General features: G+C 34.9%; 1 pseudogene; it reads left to right on the plus strand.

Annotated features, from left to right (window-relative positions):
• Positions 1-3,266: 3,266 nt before the first annotated feature.
• Positions 3,267-15,782, plus strand: LOC140506851 (ornithine decarboxylase pseudogene; annotated as a pseudogene).
• The last annotated feature ends 2,199 nt before the right edge of the window (positions 15,783-17,981 follow it).

Raw genomic sequence — 17,981 nt, forward strand, 5'->3', positions numbered from 1 at the left:
GGTTTTGAGTTTTAAATACTCTGATGTAACCTTTTCTCAGTGGGCTCTAAGACTAGGTTCTAGGTTGTTCCACTTGTAAGTTAACCTCCCATACCTAATAAAGTAGCTTTTGATTCAGGCCCCCTTGAATTCTACTTTTATTTTTTCAGTCCCTCCCTGGATGTATCAAGACAGACATCCTAGGTATACTGGACTAGTGGTCAATGACCATAATGTCATTGGCAAAGAATGATTTTTTCCCCTCATTTCCTAGTCTAATTCCTTCCATTTATTTTTCTTCTTTTATTGCTATACTTTTCATTTCTAGTACAATATTGAAAAAAGTGGTGATAATGGGCACTCATGATCTCATTGAGAAGGCTTCTAGCTCACCCAAATTACAGAGAATGCATGCTACTGGTTTTAGATAGTTACTAATTATTTCAAGAAAAACTCCATTTATTCCTGTGCTTTATAGTGTTGTTAGCAGGAATAAGAGAAGTACTTTATGATTTGCATCTATTGATATAATCATGGGCTATTTGTTGTTTTATTATTGATATTGTCAATTATGCAAATAGTTTTCTTAATATTGAATGAGCGTTGCATTCCTGATGTAAATTCTCCCTTGTCATAGTATATGATCTGTGTGATATATTACTTGCTAGGTATACATGAGCATTTCATATATATATTTTTTTATCTATTAATGTATCAGGGATATTGGCCTATAATTTTCTTTCTCTGATTTTGTTCTTGTATGTTTAGATATCAAAATTGCATATATATCTTCAAAGAATTTTGTAGTAGCCTTCTTTACCTATTTTTTCCCAAACAGTATTGGAATTTATTGTTCTTTAAATGTTTGGTAGAACTGACTTATGAATCAATCTGCTCTTTGGCATTTTTTTCTTAGGGAAGATATTAATGTCTTGTTAAATTTCTTTTTCTAAAAGGGAGTTATGTAAGTGTGCTATTTCCTCTTCTATTAACCAGGGCGATTTGTGCTTTTAAAGATTCATCTATTTTGCTTAGATTGTCAGATTTATTTGGCATATAAGTAGGCAAAATAGCTTCTGATAATTGTTTTAATTTTATCTTTGTTGATGGCAACCACTCCTTTTTCATTTTTGACACTGATAATTTAGTTTTATTCTTTAAAAAAATGACCTAGAGAAAATACTGCAAGAAGCTAGAAAGAAAGAAGTAATTTGAGTATTGTGGAAATACCATCAGGATAACACAGGGTCTGGCAGCTTCTACATTAAGGGATCGAAGGGCTTGGAATAGGATATTCCAGAAGTCAAACGAACTGGGATTAAAATGAAGAATCACCTACCGAGCAAAACTGACTATAATACTTCAAAGGAAAAAATTGTCATTCAATGGTACAGAGGACTTTCAAACATTCATGATGAAAAGAACAGAACTGAATAGAAAATTTGACTTTCAAACACAAGAATCAAGAGAAGCATGAAAAGGTAAACAGGAAAGATAAATCATAAAGGACTTTGTAAAGCTGAACTGTTTGCATTTCTACATGGAAAGATAATATTTGTAACTCTTGAGACTTTTCTCAGTATTTGGGTAGGTGGATGAAGCACATGCACAGAGAGAGAGAGAGAGAGAGAGAGAGAGAGAGAGAGAGAGAGAGAGAGAGAGAGAGAGAGAGAGAGACAGAGAGACAGAGAGACAGAGAGACAGAGAGACAGAGAGACAGAGAGACAGAGAGAGACAGAGAGACAGAGACAGAGAGACAGAGAGACAGAGACAGAGAGACAGAGAGAGACAGAGACAGAGACAGAGAGACAGAGAAAGAGAGAGACAGAGAGACAGAGAAAGAGAGAGACAGAGAGAGACAGAGAGAGAGAGAGAGCAGATTGAGTTAAATCAGAAGAGATGATACCCATAGAAAAAAAATCAAGAGTTCAGAGAGGAAAATATTGGCAGGAGAAAGGGAGAATGTAATGGGGAAGACTATTACCCATAAAAGAGATAAGAAAAATCTTCTTCAGTGGAGAAGAAAAGGAGGGAGGTGAGAGGGGAAAAGTGAAGTTTATTCTCTTCGTATATGGCTTAAGGATGGAATAACATGCTCACTAAATTTGGCATAAAAATCTATCTTACATTACAGGAAAGTAGGGGAGAAAGGGAAAAGTGGGGTGAGGGGAATAATAGAAGGGAGGGCAAATGGGAGAAGGGAGTAACTAGAAGTAAACACTTTTGAGAAGGTACAAGGTTAAATGAGAGAACAGGAAAAAAAAGGGGAGACAGGGTAGGATGGAGAGCAATATAGCTAGTCTTACACAACATGACTATTAAGGAAGTCTTTTGCAAAACAACACATATATAACCTGCATTGAATTGCTTGTCTTCTCAGTGTGGATGGGTGGGGAGAGAGGGAGGGATAGAAGTTGGAATTCAAAGTATTAGAAACAAATGTTGAGAATTGTTATTGCATATAACTGGGAAATACGAAATACAAGTAATGAGATATAAAAATCTATCTCTCCCTCAGTTGTGATGTGTAAGTTTTTCTCAGTTTTAATCCAAGCACTTTTGCCCTCTAGAATATAATGCCAAGGTCTCTGCCTCTTCAAGGTGGTTACTGCTGAATCTTGTGTAATACTCACTGTGGCTCCATTATATTTGAATTTTTTTTCCTGCCTGTTTAATGTATTTCCTCTTTGACTTGGGAACCCTGAAATTTGGTTAGCTATAATATTCCTAGGAGTTTTCAATTTGAGATCTCTTTCAAAAGGTGATTGGTAATTTTTTTTCTATTTGAACCTCTGATTCAAGGCTATAGGGATAATTTTCCTTGACTCTTTTTGAAATATGAGGTTTTGTTTTTTTCTGTGATTGTAACTTTCAATAATCTAATAATTCTTAAATTGTCTCTCCTCATTTTCTTACCTGGATCAGTTTTCAATAAGATATTTCACATTTTCTACAATCTTTTCATTCTGTTGACTGTGTTAGATTGTTTCTTGATATCTCATGGACTCTTTAGTTTCCAATTGCCCAATTCTAATTTTTGAGGAATGGTTTTCTTCAGTGAATTATTTTACCTCTCTTTTCCATTTGACCTGTTTTCATATTTCAGGCTTGTTTTTTTCAGTGAATTTTAATATCTCTTTTGCCATTTATCCAATTTTGGTTTTTAAGGGAGTATTTTCTTCATTAATTTTTGTACTTTCTTTTATCAAATTGTTGACTCTCTTCATAATTTTCTCACATCACTGTAATTTATTTTTCCAATTTTTCCTCTACATCTCTTAACTGATTTTCAAGTTCCTCTTTTTTAACTGTTCTAGTAATTCTTCTTGGGCTTGTGTCCAATTTAATTTTTCCCCTTTGAGGCGTTGTTTGTAGAAGTTTTGACACTGATGTCTTCTTCTGAGTTTGTATCTTGACCTTACCTGAAACCATAGTAATATTTTATCGTCAGATACTTTTTTGGTTTTTGGTCATTTTTCCAGCAAATTTCTTGACTTTTAACTTTGATTCAGGTTGAACTCTATTCTCAGGGTGCAGTGGGCATTCTCTCAAATTTCGTTTATTTGTGCTGCTCTTTTCAGAGCTAGTTCTGAGAGTCTGTAAATTTTCAGTGTGTTCAGCATGGTATGATCCATGGGGAGGTATTGTCACTGCACTCCTGGTCTGTGCCCTGGTCTTTACCAAAAGGGATATTGTTTCCCTTTAACTTCAGGTGTTAGCATTCTTCTTGACTCTGGAGCTGTGATTAGTTCTCCTGTTCCTCTGCAGTCCTAAGTGCAAGGGCTACTTTCTGCCTTGAAAGGGAGAATAAGTCCCCTATGATTTTTTGGTGATCCACCACAAGCACTCTTTGCCTTAGACCTATGACCAGGACCCTTGCACCCCTGTAGCCACAAGTGTTTCTCTTCTCCTTAGATCTACATATGGCCAATTGAATACATTTCTGAATCCAATGTCAGAAAAGTGCCCCCTGTAATTTCTTTCTAATCATTTTCTGGACCTCCTTCATCATCTGTAGGAAGAGAGTTTCTGAAGTTATGCTACCACAGATGTAGTCACCTCCAAGCCCTGCTGCTAACATTACTAACATGGGCCTCCTTTAATTTGAGTCATTATTTTAAAATAGTTTGGAAGGGAATTTTAGAAAGTGAAGATGATTTTCTGCCTCCACTCCACCATATTGGCTCTACCCCCTTGTAGTTTTTAAATATTTGGACTTTGTTTTGATATTCCTTGTAGTCTCATAGATTTGTTCACTTCTATTTGATATATTCTAATTTTTAAAAAATCAGTTGTATGAGTACAGTTTGCACTTCTTCTGCTAAATTCTCAATTCTATTTCTGAATCTCCCCCCACAAAGTTCTCATTAATTTTGTTGTTCTTTCCTTTAATTCTCACATTAAATTTATTAAATCATTTTAACTCTTTTTTTATCATAGCCTTTCTTTCAGGAACTGTAGTTGATTTTATGCCCAATTTGTGTGTGTGTGTGTGTGTGTGTGTGTGTGTGCTAAATTGAAGTTTTAATTTAAAATATTTTAGAGTCATTCTATTCCTTTGGATTTGTTTCTTGGGCATACCTGTTGCCAAATAATATTTTGCTTTTATTTTACTTTGAGGGAAAACCTTTCTGCTTTATTTGTTTACCCTTTCTTCAAGTTCCTTTTCCTATGTATAGACTCTACATTTCTGGAAAGAATGACTTGGTCCAAACTTGGTTCTGCTTTATGTTCTATTGCATTATGCTAATGTTTTAGTGCTGTGTTCTTCAATAATCTTGGCAATAGTTCTGAGCAGAGACCTGCAGTCTTTTAGCACACCCACAGAGGCTGGATCTAAGGCAGATCTGATTATTTCCTTTCTTATCTGAATTTTGCTAGCTGCTATCCCCAATTTGCATCAGGACTATATAACACTAAAGAAGTGGCCCTACTTGGGTCTCCAGGGTAAGTGCTGCTGATCCTGGTCTTCAAACCTAACTGAAAAGTTCAGAACAAAGGACCTACAAGTTCCTTCTAATTCTGGATTTGATGCCTTTGTTGACTAGCTGCTCTGTGTCTTCTTATTTAACTGGACTTAAAAATATTTTCTATTTCTTTTAGTGATTTTCTGTATCACAACTTAGCTTCTGCTCCCTATAGACCTTAACAGGAATAGCTATGGGGAAAATATGGACCATATTCCTTCTTCCTACTCTTCCATATCTGCTGTTATCTCTGTAGATACCTTCTTCAAAATATTTAGGAGAAAAGGGTGAAGTGAGTACAAATATAGAATGACAGTGGAGATGTTCAAAATTTTTAGAGGGATAAAAAAGAGATGTACACAAATTTGTAGGCTAAAGGAAGAAGGTATTGACATGGAGTGTGTGAGGATGAGAAACAAAGTGAACATGATTGTGGGAAGAAATCTCCTGGAATGGACAAGAAATGTTGAGATCAAATCTTCATGAGTAGGAATTAGTCTTGGCAAAAACAAGACCCATCTCTTCATTTAATAAAGGAACAGAGGAAAAGATAATGGGGGAAGATTTCTTAGTGTATATGATGAGGAATAAGGGAGAAGTAGATATTGTCAACCTCATTTAGTTCTCAGTGAGCTATGTAGTGAGGTCCTCCAGAAAAAGAGTTGGGAAGGAGGTGATATGGGAACCCTGACACAAGTTGAGATTTGAAACACCTGCTTGGAGAGTATGATTAAAATTCCATTTGCAAATACAATAATTGCCTTTCTCCAATGCAGACTGGTCCATTTATGATTTGATAATATAAACTCAATCTGCATTTCTTTAAAAAATATCCTTCAATTCTGTTCAGAAGCATATCAATAGGGATAAAGGAGTTGGTGAGAGAACTCTACAGTGAGAATTTGACAAAATAAAATAGACAATAAGACGATGGAACAATGGATTGGAAAGTATGGTGGATAATTGAGCTGCTACATAAATAGATGTCAAGATAGGAAAGTGAGCAAAACATTACCAGTGTAGTTGTGATGACCTAGGAAAGGACTGAGGGTTAGAGTGAAGAACAGTCATGGTACAGGTGGAGAGCAGAGTTAAGGGTTATAAGGTACAAAAAAAAGAGTATAAAATAATATATTAATTATGATTCAGAGCTGATAAACACATATATGGAACATTTTTGGTCATCATAATATGAAAGGAATAACATTTCTGTGTATACGTGAGATGGAGTGGAAAAAGCATGTCATAGGGGCTAAGTAGCCTGAGGAAATATACTACGTTATACTATTTTAGGGAGCACTGACATGTGTGTTTATGTTGAGACAGATAAAGAATGGTGAACTTAGCACTGAACTCTAAGGACAAAAGGACATTTTTCTGGAGATGAAAAAGATAATTGTCATTCCATTATGAATGGATCAATAAAGTGAGATATCATAAACTTTAAGAGAGAATATGTTTCTGAGTAATAGTGATAGGGTAGGAACTTGGAAGTGGTAATGCAGAATGAAGAGTATTCTAAATCCCCATAACAAGTTGGTTGGGGACTATGAAATAAAATATAGCCAGTAGTGTAAAAAATTATTAAGGGAAACACAAGACAATATTGGCAAAAGTGAAAAATATTTTAAATGAATAGAAGCTTGCAAATGACAGACCAAAATTAACATACAGATGATAACTAATGTATGTAAAGAGATGGTAAAAAAAAAAAAAAAACAACAACAACAACCCTACATAACCTAGATGAAATCAATTGCCATGATTAATTGAATTAAAAAATTAGCTCCAATTTTAAAAAGATGAGAGTGCAATGGACAGACATCAGTTACTCTGAAAAGTAATCTGAAGGTTAACTAACTCCCTATAAACTCCCTATAAACTAAATAGGAGTGAGCAGTGCGATGTTAGTAAAAATGCTAATGGAATCTTGAGCTTCATTAAGAAGTGCATAATTTCTAGGAATAGTGAGCCACTGGACTAATTTATTGTCTCCTCATAACATAAATGATATGTTGTGCTTAGTCTTGGATACTGTGGATTAAGAAGGACCTTGATAAGTTAGAGAATACCCAAAGACAATCAGGATAATGAGCTTGAGTCCATGTCATATGAAGATTCATATGTCAAAATGGAGATTCCTTTCCTGCATGGACTGGTGTATGCATTTACATATATATGTTTTATATGTACATGTTTATGTATATGTATTTGTGTGTATAGTATTAGTGAAACACACTTGAAATGACAAAGTGACCCTGTTCTTCATTCTCAAAGATCATTAGCATCTTTTGAAGCATAAATTAGCAAGCAAAATATACAAATTAAGGAAGCAAATGTTCAAGGTGAGAGAAAACCATGTTACAATAAGAAGCTTTTTCTATACTAAAGCAGCATTTGGATTTGCTCAATACACTAATGACCCAAATTCTTAAATAAATATGACAAAATTCACATTCACTTTCTATTGTTGACTTACAGGAAGCCTCCATTGTATAGCTGTGTTAAAGTCTGAATTCTAGTGACCTGTCATAGGAATTGGAATGTCCTTGTATGGCACTTCCACTTAATTTATATATTGAAATTAAGTGATTAGCATTAACGTCTGCAAAGTTTTGAGTAATTTGGATACCATTCAAAAATACTGGCATTTGGTTTACAAATCAAAATTTAAATGCAGCTAAAGATCCTTCCAGATCCAGCCACAGTGCATGGAAGAATGGTATCATAAAATTTGAATTCTATGCAAATCAAGACAGGATGACAAAAGCTGCTCAAATATCATTAAAAACACCATCATGGCCACATTCCATAGCTATGATGCACAGTGAAAAACTTTCATTTATAGTTTCATTTTTCAATCTCTTGGCTGAGATAGAAATGATTTCCTACTGTAAATTGCTTTCCAGAAGCAAAAAACGGATAGCTTTTCAGCTAAACAAGCCTATATTCCTACCTGAAGATTTGCTTTTAGAAACTCTGCCCCTCTTTCACGTTAGAGATTAAAGTATCCTATTCAGCATTCAGTGGATTTAAACTATGCAGTGCCTAAGAATGTGAAAATAAATTCATTGTAAACTATCACTTAGATTTAATACATTTTTCCAACTTTGGGGAGATTATTTCAACACTTCCACACATGACTAGTTTGGGAGCAGCAACACAATAACATTCTTTCTACGTTCTGATTATACTGAGGTTTATATGTTCTTATTGAAATTTAGTACTAACTAACAGACAAATTACTGGAAAATGACTTAAGAACATGACAGCATGTCGTCTTTGCCTGTTCAAATGCTTATATTTTTTGGACTCCTGTAGAGATTGGACATATGTGGAAAGCCTAAAATGATAAGGGCAACACATGTAGAAAGAGGATAATATTCTCTAAGTATTTTATTTGAGATAAAAAACGAATATGTCATCAGAGGAACCGTCAATGGATTATTTACTCATAGATCTGGAACTGAAAGAAAACTTAAAGTTTCTTCATTCAATTTCCTCACTTTAATAACTAAAATGCAATCCAGGGAAGTTAAGTAACTTCCTCAAGGTCATGTCAACAGTAAGTAGCAAAGTCAGAATTTTAACACGTTCTGTGACTCAAAGATTGGTGCTTATTCTTTATTAATTTAGTGAGACAGTTAAACATATGAAATCAAAGATTATGGAAATTCAATTCAGTAAATTTTTATAAAATGGCTATTATGGACTAAGAACTGGCTCAACCTGAAAAATCTTTTGAACCCCAATAGTGCCAAGAACTGGTACTGGCAGGAAAAATACATGGTTATAAATTCTCAAGGACAGCAAGATAGTGCCTGAAATCAGGAAGACTTATCTTTCTGAGCTCAAAGATGACCTCAGACATTTACTAGTTGTGTGACCCTAGGGGAAATGACTCAACCTGTTTGTCTCAGTTTCTTCATCTTTAAAATGGAAAAGGAAATGCGAAACTACTTTAGTATCTTTGTCAAGATAAGCCTAAATGGGTTCATGAAAAATCAGACATGACAGAAAAATTTCTAAAACTAAACTCTGAAGTGATAGTTTCCTAAATTTCTTTTAAGAAAATCTAAAGTATGTCTTAACTTTGGGGTTGATCCAGAAAGATCTATCCTATCTCTTGGATTCATTTATTAACAGTAAAACAAGTGGTTAGAGCAAGCACAGGTCTAGGTTAATATGGGAATTTTAACATTCTACACATCAATTCAGCTTATGTACTTGTTAATAACACAAAATGTGACAAGGACTGTGCTGGACATCTAATATTCAGATGAAATGCAAGGGGAAAGAATTGTGACTTAGTAGCAAGATTCAAACTTCTTTGTTAATAATTATTCTATAGCATTTCCAACAATTCAATTAAACTCTTTGGACATGATCAATATCATCATCTCCAAAATAAAAATAGAAAATCTTCAAAAATAAACTAAGTGGCCATTGAATTCCTTTCAAGCTCTCTAAATTTATGGAATTATTATAATACAAGCTTGAGAAATGCCTGATGTTCTCAGATTTGTGGATAAGAGGTGTAACATATGTGGACTTCTATAATTTTTGAGATATAAGACTGATCTTAATCCTTCCGAATAGTTGTGTAATAGGATCTGCAGTCTACAGAAGAGTACAAAACAAGACAAGGGGTATCATGAGCTTAGCAATGGTATCAGCTACAGTGCTGATGCAAGCTGCCTTGTCTGGAATTTGATGAGCTGATTAACTGAGCTGTATGAAAAGCAGCAGGAGAATATGTGTGTGTGTGTGTGTGTGTGTGTGTGTGTGTGTGTGTGTGTGTGTAAGAGAAACAGAGAGAGACACAGAGAGAGGGGAGAGAGAAAGAGAAAGAGAGAGAACAGACACAGAGAGACAGAGAGCGAAGGAGGAAGAGGACTAAGAGAGAGAGAAGAAAGAAGAAGGAAAGAGAAAAGAGAAAGAGATAATCATTCACTGCCATGGTAGACTCTAAAAAGATTTTTAAAATCAAATAAGAGAAGGAGAGGAAAAAGTGGGAAGAGAAATGTGACTGATGCAAAATAATCATGCAAAAAGAATCAACAACTTAGTAAAAGAGACACAAAAAATACTGAAGAAAGTATCACCTTAAAAATAGAATAGGCCAAGTGGCAAAAGAAGCACAAAAATCCAATGAAGAGGAAAAAGAAGAAGTCTTAATAGTAGAACTTTCTAATTTGTTTAAGACAAAAACTCTTTAAAATGCAATGGGGAAAAAAAACTATAAATGGGGAAAAAAAACTATAAAAAAATCACTGAAGAAAAGAACCTAAAAAGCAGAATTATGGCTTCTGTTTTGTCAAACCCCTTCCACCTTGACTTCCATTAGCTGCTCTGTCACCAGCTCTTGTGCTGCATTGGACCAATGGCTCATTACAGCTCATCTGGCTGGGCAGGAAACAGCTCGATAAGGGTGGATGTTAAAGGAAAGTCACCATAGTCATCGAACTTCACTCATCTTGAGCATCTCCATGGGGTTTGTCCACTCCATCCATGCCATATAAAGTAACTGCCCATGCAACGGCTAGACTAGAGGCACAATCATAACCTTGTATTTAACAGGACTTTATCTTCTTGGAGAATCACCTTCAGTGTAAAGCTGGAAATAGTTTGTCTTAACATTAACATGTTTTCCATTTTGTTGTACTCTAGAGGAACAGAGAAAAATGAACAGTTTTAGTAACAATAAGTTTAGCTTTGATTTCTTTCACAGAGTTTTAACTGCTAAGAATATTCTGCATTAGAAAAATATTAAAGTTTCTTCTGATGATAAAGATGTCTTCTGTGTTGCTGACCTTGGTGACATCCTAAAAAAAGTTTGAGAGGGTACAATGCTCTTCCTTGAGTAACTCCTTTTTATGATGTTAAAAGTAATGATCACAGAGCTATAGTGAAGACACTTACTGTTATGGGAGTAGGATTTGATTGTGCTGGCAAGAGTGAAGTATAATTACCACAGTCTTGAGATATCTTCACAGTTCATAGTCTATGTAAATCCATGCAAACAACTGTCACAAATTAAGTCCACTGCCCAAACTGGAGTAAAAAGTACTTTTGATAGGGAAGCAGAATTAGTGAAAAGATGGTAAAATCAGAGTTCATCCAAGAGCAAAGTTTTTTTTGAGGATTTTCACTGATGATTCCAAAGCTCTTGGTGATCTAAGTGTTAAATTTGGTGCCACTCTAAAAACTAGCAGACTGTTGCTTGAGCAGGGAAAAGAACTGAATATTCATGTTATTGGAGTCAATTCCCACATGAGACGTGGTCGTACTGAAACAAAAAACCTTTCTCCAAAGAGGTTCCTGATGCCTAATGTGTCTTTGACATAGGGGTGGAGTTTGGTTTCAACATGTATCTCCTTGCTTTTGGTGATAGACTTCCTGGTCCTGAAGATGTAAAGCTTAAGTTTGTAGAGAGTTCAACTGTAATTAATCCAACATTGGACAAGTTGTTGAGATGTTTTCACTTCTGACGAGTGAGAATCCTAACTGAACTAGGCAGATACTAGGTTGCATCAGCTTTTATTCTTGGATGTGTGTGTGTGCATATATGTTTGTATGTGTGTGTGTGAATTTGATGGGTTCTGATGAGGAAGTGAAGCAATTAGCCAAACCTCTATGTACTATGTAAATGATGGAATAAATGGATCGTTTAATTGCATCCTATTTCATTGGGTACATAATAAACGTATTGTGCAAGAGACCAAAACCACATTAGAAACATTACTCTTCTACTATACAAGGAACAACATGTGATGGCCTTTAGCAAATTGGTGAAGACTGTAATTTGCGAGAAATGCGTGTGACCTCCCACCTTGGATGTTAATAGAAAAAAGGGCACTTATCCTGTTGTTGCTGCTTCTACTTCAAATGGATTCCAGAGCCTCATCATCTATTATATAATTTCTGGGCCAGCATGGCAATGCATGCAACACATAAAGAACCAAGTATTTGATTTTGGGTTTTGTTTTGTTTTGTTTTGTTTTGTTTTGTTTTTTTCTGCCAGAAATAGAGGATAGGGATACCAAGACTTTGCCACTGTCTTGTGCTTGGGAAAATATAATGGAAAATGATTCAGTAGCTTGTAATTAGGAGTATCAAGGTATAACTGCTGCTTATTGCCATTAATTGCAATTTTAGCTTGCATTAGAAAATTTTAGGGGGACCACTAACTTAATTTCTGTTAGAGTTTTAAAATAGGTTTTAATACTTTAGGGTAAAACGTGGTCATTCAATGAAATAGAGGACTTTCAAGCACTTCTGATAAAATTACCAGAACTGAAAAGAAAATTTGACTTTCAAGTTGACGACTTCAGAAAACCATAACAAGGTGCATAGTAAAGAGAAATAACAAAAGCTTCAATAAAGTTAAACTCTTTACATTGTGGAGAAAAATATACTTGTACTTAAGAACAGGGCAGTGAGAAAGAGTATGCATAGACATAGGACATGCATGTGATTTGAATACAGTGGGATATTTATTTTAAAACATAAAATAAAGGCTTGAGAAAACCAAATACCCTGGGAGAAGAAGAAATGGACAGATAAAATAGGGTTATTTATTTGATATAAAGAAGGTTTTATAAAGGCAGCAAAGGTGGGGTAAGTGGGTGGGACAGTGTGAACCTTGCTCTCTTCAGAACTGGATCAAAGAAGAAATAATATACACAATCAGTTGTGTATATAAATGTATTTTACAATACAGATAAGTAAGAGGGGAATGAGCTCAAAGAAAAAAGAGAACTGATAGAAAGGAAAACATTTTGGGGGAGGTAAAAGTCAGAAGCAAAACATTTTTGAGAATAGATAGGGTGTAAGGAGAGAGAGTGGGACAAACAAATGGAAGATAGAGGGAAATATAAAGATAGTAACCATAACTGTGCAAAATAATTGCAGTAAATTTCTCTAATAAAGACCTAAATTCTAAAGGCAGAGCCAAGATGGTGGAGAAGAATGGAGACCTACCTGAGTTCTCCCTCAAACATCTCAAAATGCCTGCAAAAATTACTCTAAACAAATTCTAGAGCATCAGAAGCCACAAAAGGACAGTGAAGCCGATTTCCAGCTAAACAATCTGGAAGGCTAACAGGAAGGGTCTATTGTGCCCAACTCAGAGAGGAATGCAGCCCAATGTTGTCCATGCTAGCATAGATGGGACTGGAGCAAACCTCAGGGCACTGAATCACTGGCAACTGTAGCAGATTCTCGACTTCCCAACCCACGAACTCCAAGACAGCTTCAAAGATCAGTGAGAAAACTCTCTCACTTGGGTGAGAAAGAAATGTGGTTCAATCTCCAGTACAAGTTAGTGGCAGCCATTGCTTCAGCAGAGGCTGCTTCTGGAGCTTTTGGTCTACTGAGTGTGAGGGAATCAAACAGCTGATCTGCGTTATGGGTGTGGATGGAGGTTCTGGGGTAAGAAGGAAAACTGGCATGACAGACCTGGTGGTGGCTGTGGAGAGGGAATCTTGCTTGCAGTTCTAAAGAAGAAAAAAGTACTTGTGGCTGCTCAGAGACCAGAGTGAAGGCCAGGAGAGGAGTATCTAGTTTGATCATACAACTTTGGAGGAACTGAGAATTTACAGGTCCCTATACATAGCTCTGAGAACAGCTGCAAAAAACTCTGAAAATTTGTAGTTGTATACTCCCCACTTAACAAAGAGCTCAAAAGTCAGATAACTATCTGAGTAAATGACTAAAACAGGAAAAATAATAGTATTGAAGGTTACTTTCTTTGTGAAAAGGTATTTTCTTAAGATAAAAAAAGTCAAAACATGCAGTCAGAGGAACATCAAAGCATATAACCAGAAGAAGATTAAAGTACACAAAAGGAGGAAGACAGCAAGATCAAGGCTCCAACTTCCAAAACCCCCAAGAAAATATGAAAATGTCTCAGTTCAAGGAAAATCTCAAAAAGGATTTTTAAAATCAAGTAAGAGAAGTGGAGGAAAAATTGGGAAGAGAAATGAGAGTGATGCAAGAAAATCATGAAACATGTCAAAAGTTTGAAAAAGGAGACTCAAAAAAATGCTGAAGAAAATAACACCTTAAAAAATAGACTAACCTAAATGACAAAAGAGTTGCAAAAAGCCAATGTGGAGAAGAATGCCTTTAAAAGCAGAATCAGCCAAATAGAACACTAAGTTCAAAAGCTCCCCGAAGAATATAATTCCTTAAAAGTTAGAATGGAGTGAATAGAAACAAATGGGTTTATGAGAAATCAAGAAATTGTAAAACATAACCAAAAGAATGAAAAAAATGGAAGACAATATGAAATATCTTCTTGGAAAAGCAACTAACCTGAAAAATAGAAATAATTTAAAAAATTATTGGTGGACCTTAAAATCATGATAAAAAAGATTCTAGACATCATCTTTCAAGAAATTATCAAGAAAAACTACCTTAATATTCCAGAACTAGACTGTAAAATAGAAAAGGAAAGAATCCATTTATCACTTCCTGAAAGAGATCCCAAAAGAAAAACTTCTAACAATATTATAGGCAAATTCCAGAGTCCCCAGGTCAAGAAGAAAATATTAGAAGCAGCCAGAAAGAAACAATTCAAGGACTATGGAAATACAGTCAGGATAACATATGATTTCGCAACTTCTACATTAAGAGATCAGAGGACTTGGAATATGATGTCCCAGAAGTCAAAGGATCTAGGATTAAAATCAAGAATCACCTACCCAGCAAAACTGAGTATAAAACTTCAGGGAAAAAATGGAAACAGAGAAGTTCTAAGCATTCTTCTTGGAAAGACCAGAGCTGAATAGAAAATTTGGTATTCATACTCAAGAATCAATAGAAACATGAAAAAGTAAATGGGAAAGAGAAGCTATAAGCTATTCATTAAGGTTGCACTGTTTACATTCCACCATGGAAAGATGATATTTGTAACTCATGAAACATTTCTTAGTATTAGCGTAGTTAGAGGGAATACACACATATTCATATATATATATATATATATATATACACACATGCATATGTATATATACTCATATGTGTATGTGTGTGTGCAAATGTGTATACATGTCTTTGTGTATTGGTATATTATACATGTCTAGATATATGTGTGTATGCATATGTATATGTGTGTGTATGTCGAGAGAGAGAAAGAGAGAGCAAGAGAGAGAGAAATAGACAGATAGACAGAAGGTACATAAGCTGAATACAGAGGGAGGATGCCTGAAAAATAAAATTGTCTTGAGAGGAATGTACTGAGAGAAAGAGAGAGAGGTAGAATGTAGCAAATCATCTTACATCAAAGAGGCAAGAAAAGCTTTTACTTTAGAGAGGAGAAGGGGGGAGGTGAGAGGTAATAAGTGAGCCCTATTCTCATCAAATTTGGCATAAGGAGGGAATAACACACATTTGATAGTGTTAGGAAATGTATATCTTACCCTGCAGGAAGGCAGGGGGGAAGGAAATAGGAGAGGGAGTATAATAGAAGGGATGGCATATTGGGGTAAGGGGTAATCAGAAGCAAACGCTATTGTGGGAGGGCACATCAAGGGAGACAATGGAATAAATGATGGGCAAGACAGGATAGAGGAAAATGTGGTTAGTCTGTTACAACATAACTGTTATGAAAGTTTTTTGCATGGCAGTACATTTATGACCTATATGAAATTACTTGCTTTCTCAATGAGGGTGAGTAGGGAGGGAAGATGGGGCAGACTATGAAACACAAAGATTTAAAAATAAATGTTAAAAATTGTTTGTGCACGTAACTGGGAAATAAGTTGTACAGGCAAAGGGGTATGCAAACCTATTTAGCCCTACAGGAAAATAGATGGGGAGAATAGGAGAAGAAATGGGTGACAGATGGAAGGGCAGATTGAGGAAAAGGGTGGTTGGGGTGCACACTGTCCTGGGGTGGGAGTTGGGGAGAGATGGGGAGAAAATTTGGAATTCAAGATCTTGTTGAGGTGAATGTTGAAAACTGAAAATAAATAAATTTTATATACATACACATATGCATTTATATGTATACATATATATATTCATATTTTACAAGGACCTCATTTCTCAAATTGATAAAACCGAGCTTAGTTTATAAAAATAAGAACCATTCCTTAGTTAATAAATCATCAAGAGATATGAATATGAGCTTTCGGATGAAGTAATAAAAGTCATCTATTATAGTATAAAACGCTCTAAATCACCATTGATTAGAGAATATAAATGAAAATAACTTTGAAGTACCACAACTATCAGATTGACTGATATGATAGAAAAGGAAAATGACAAATGTTGAAGGGGATGTGGGAAAATTAAGACAGTAATGCACTTTTGGTGAAGTGGTATAGGGATCAGCCCAAAAGGCTACAAAAACATGCATATCCTTTGACCAAGCAATGTCCTGCTAAGATTGCATCATAAAGAGACTAAAAAACGGGGAAAAGGGATTTGTATGTACAAAAATATTACTTGCAGTTCTTTTAGGGTGGCAAAGAATTTGAAATTGATGGGTATTCATCAACTGAGGGATGGCTGAGTAAGTTTTTGTATATAATGTGATGGAATACTATTTTTGCTATAAGAAATGATGAGCAGGATGCTCTCAGAAAAATCTGAGAAGACTTACATGAACTGATGCAAAGTAAAATTAGAAGAACGAGGACATTGTATACCACAACAGCAGTATTGTATGATGTTTTTCTGTAAAGACTTAGCTATACTAAGAAATGCAATGAACCAAGACAATTATGAAGGACTTATGATGAAAAATGCTATCTATCTATCTCTAGCTCTATCTATTCCTGTCTCTATCTCTTTAAAAAGAACTGATGGAGTCTCAGTGCAGATTGAATAATACTTTTTCTTTACCTTATTTTTCTTGTGTTTTCTTTCACAGCATGACTAAAGTGAAAATATGTTTTGTCTGAAAGCATATGAATAACCTATTATCAAATTGTTTGCTTCTCAGTGAGAGAGGAAAGGGAAGAAGGTAAGGTCAAAATCTGAAACTCAAAAATGTTGTTTAAATGAATGATAAAAATTGCTTCTGCATGTAACTTGGGGATAATAAAATATTACATTTAAATAAAAATAATTATATGCCAATTTTATGTTTTAGATGTCTAGGAAGCCAAAGACACACACACACACACACACACACACACACACACACACACAACAGTTCTTCCCCTCAAGGAATTTACATTCTATGAAGAAGACAACATATACATGAAAAAGCACATATATACTATGTACAAGATAAATATATAGTTCATTTTTTAAATTTTCTTTTTTTGTGAATGAAAAAGTGAAACATGTAAATGTGGTTAGCTGGTAATAATAACTATAACAGTAGTAGCAGTGGTACCTGTTGTCACTGTAGTATGATTGTTAATCTAATATTAGAAACTGAATTTTTATTTAAAGTCTTATATCTTGGAACATACCCAAGGTTGTGAAAGGACATGCAAGTGTGTCTTGCTTATTTGAAGATGTGCTAATTAAAAATTATATGGAAATCACACACATGTGAATATGTATGTATGTATGTATGTATGTATGTATGTACTTGTATTGTATGTATTTCTATGTATATATATACAAAAGAAGCAGGCTATTTAAAGAAAAGGTATTGTGCATCTTTATAAAGTAAAAAAAAATCTCCACCTAATTCATCTCTTCATGTAAATACTTGCATAGCTTTAATAGGTTTTCTTAAGTTGAAGGATGACATGTAGTCAGTATTAACAATCTTGTCTCTAAAACTCTTCTACCTTCAACTCCTTGTCCCAGTGTTTTACGGAGTAGTGTATTGGAGTGCTTTGTATTTACTTCAAACTCCATGTAATGCTAAGATAAATATGTACAAACTGGAAATTTGTCTCAGTGCGTATAAGTGTTATATAAATATTTAATATGGCTATCTTCTTGCCATTTGCAACTTCACCCTCTGAACACTGCAGTTTATGTGGTGTGATGTGGAGCAACAGCAGCATGAGAAAAGTGAATCTACCAGAGCACAAGATGAATTTATTAATTTTAATGATGTTT

This window comes from Notamacropus eugenii, chromosome 5 (assembly GCF_028372415.1).
Source record: "Notamacropus eugenii isolate mMacEug1 chromosome 5, mMacEug1.pri_v2, whole genome shotgun sequence".
Classification (NCBI taxonomy): Eukaryota; Metazoa; Chordata; class Mammalia; order Diprotodontia; family Macropodidae; genus Notamacropus; species Notamacropus eugenii.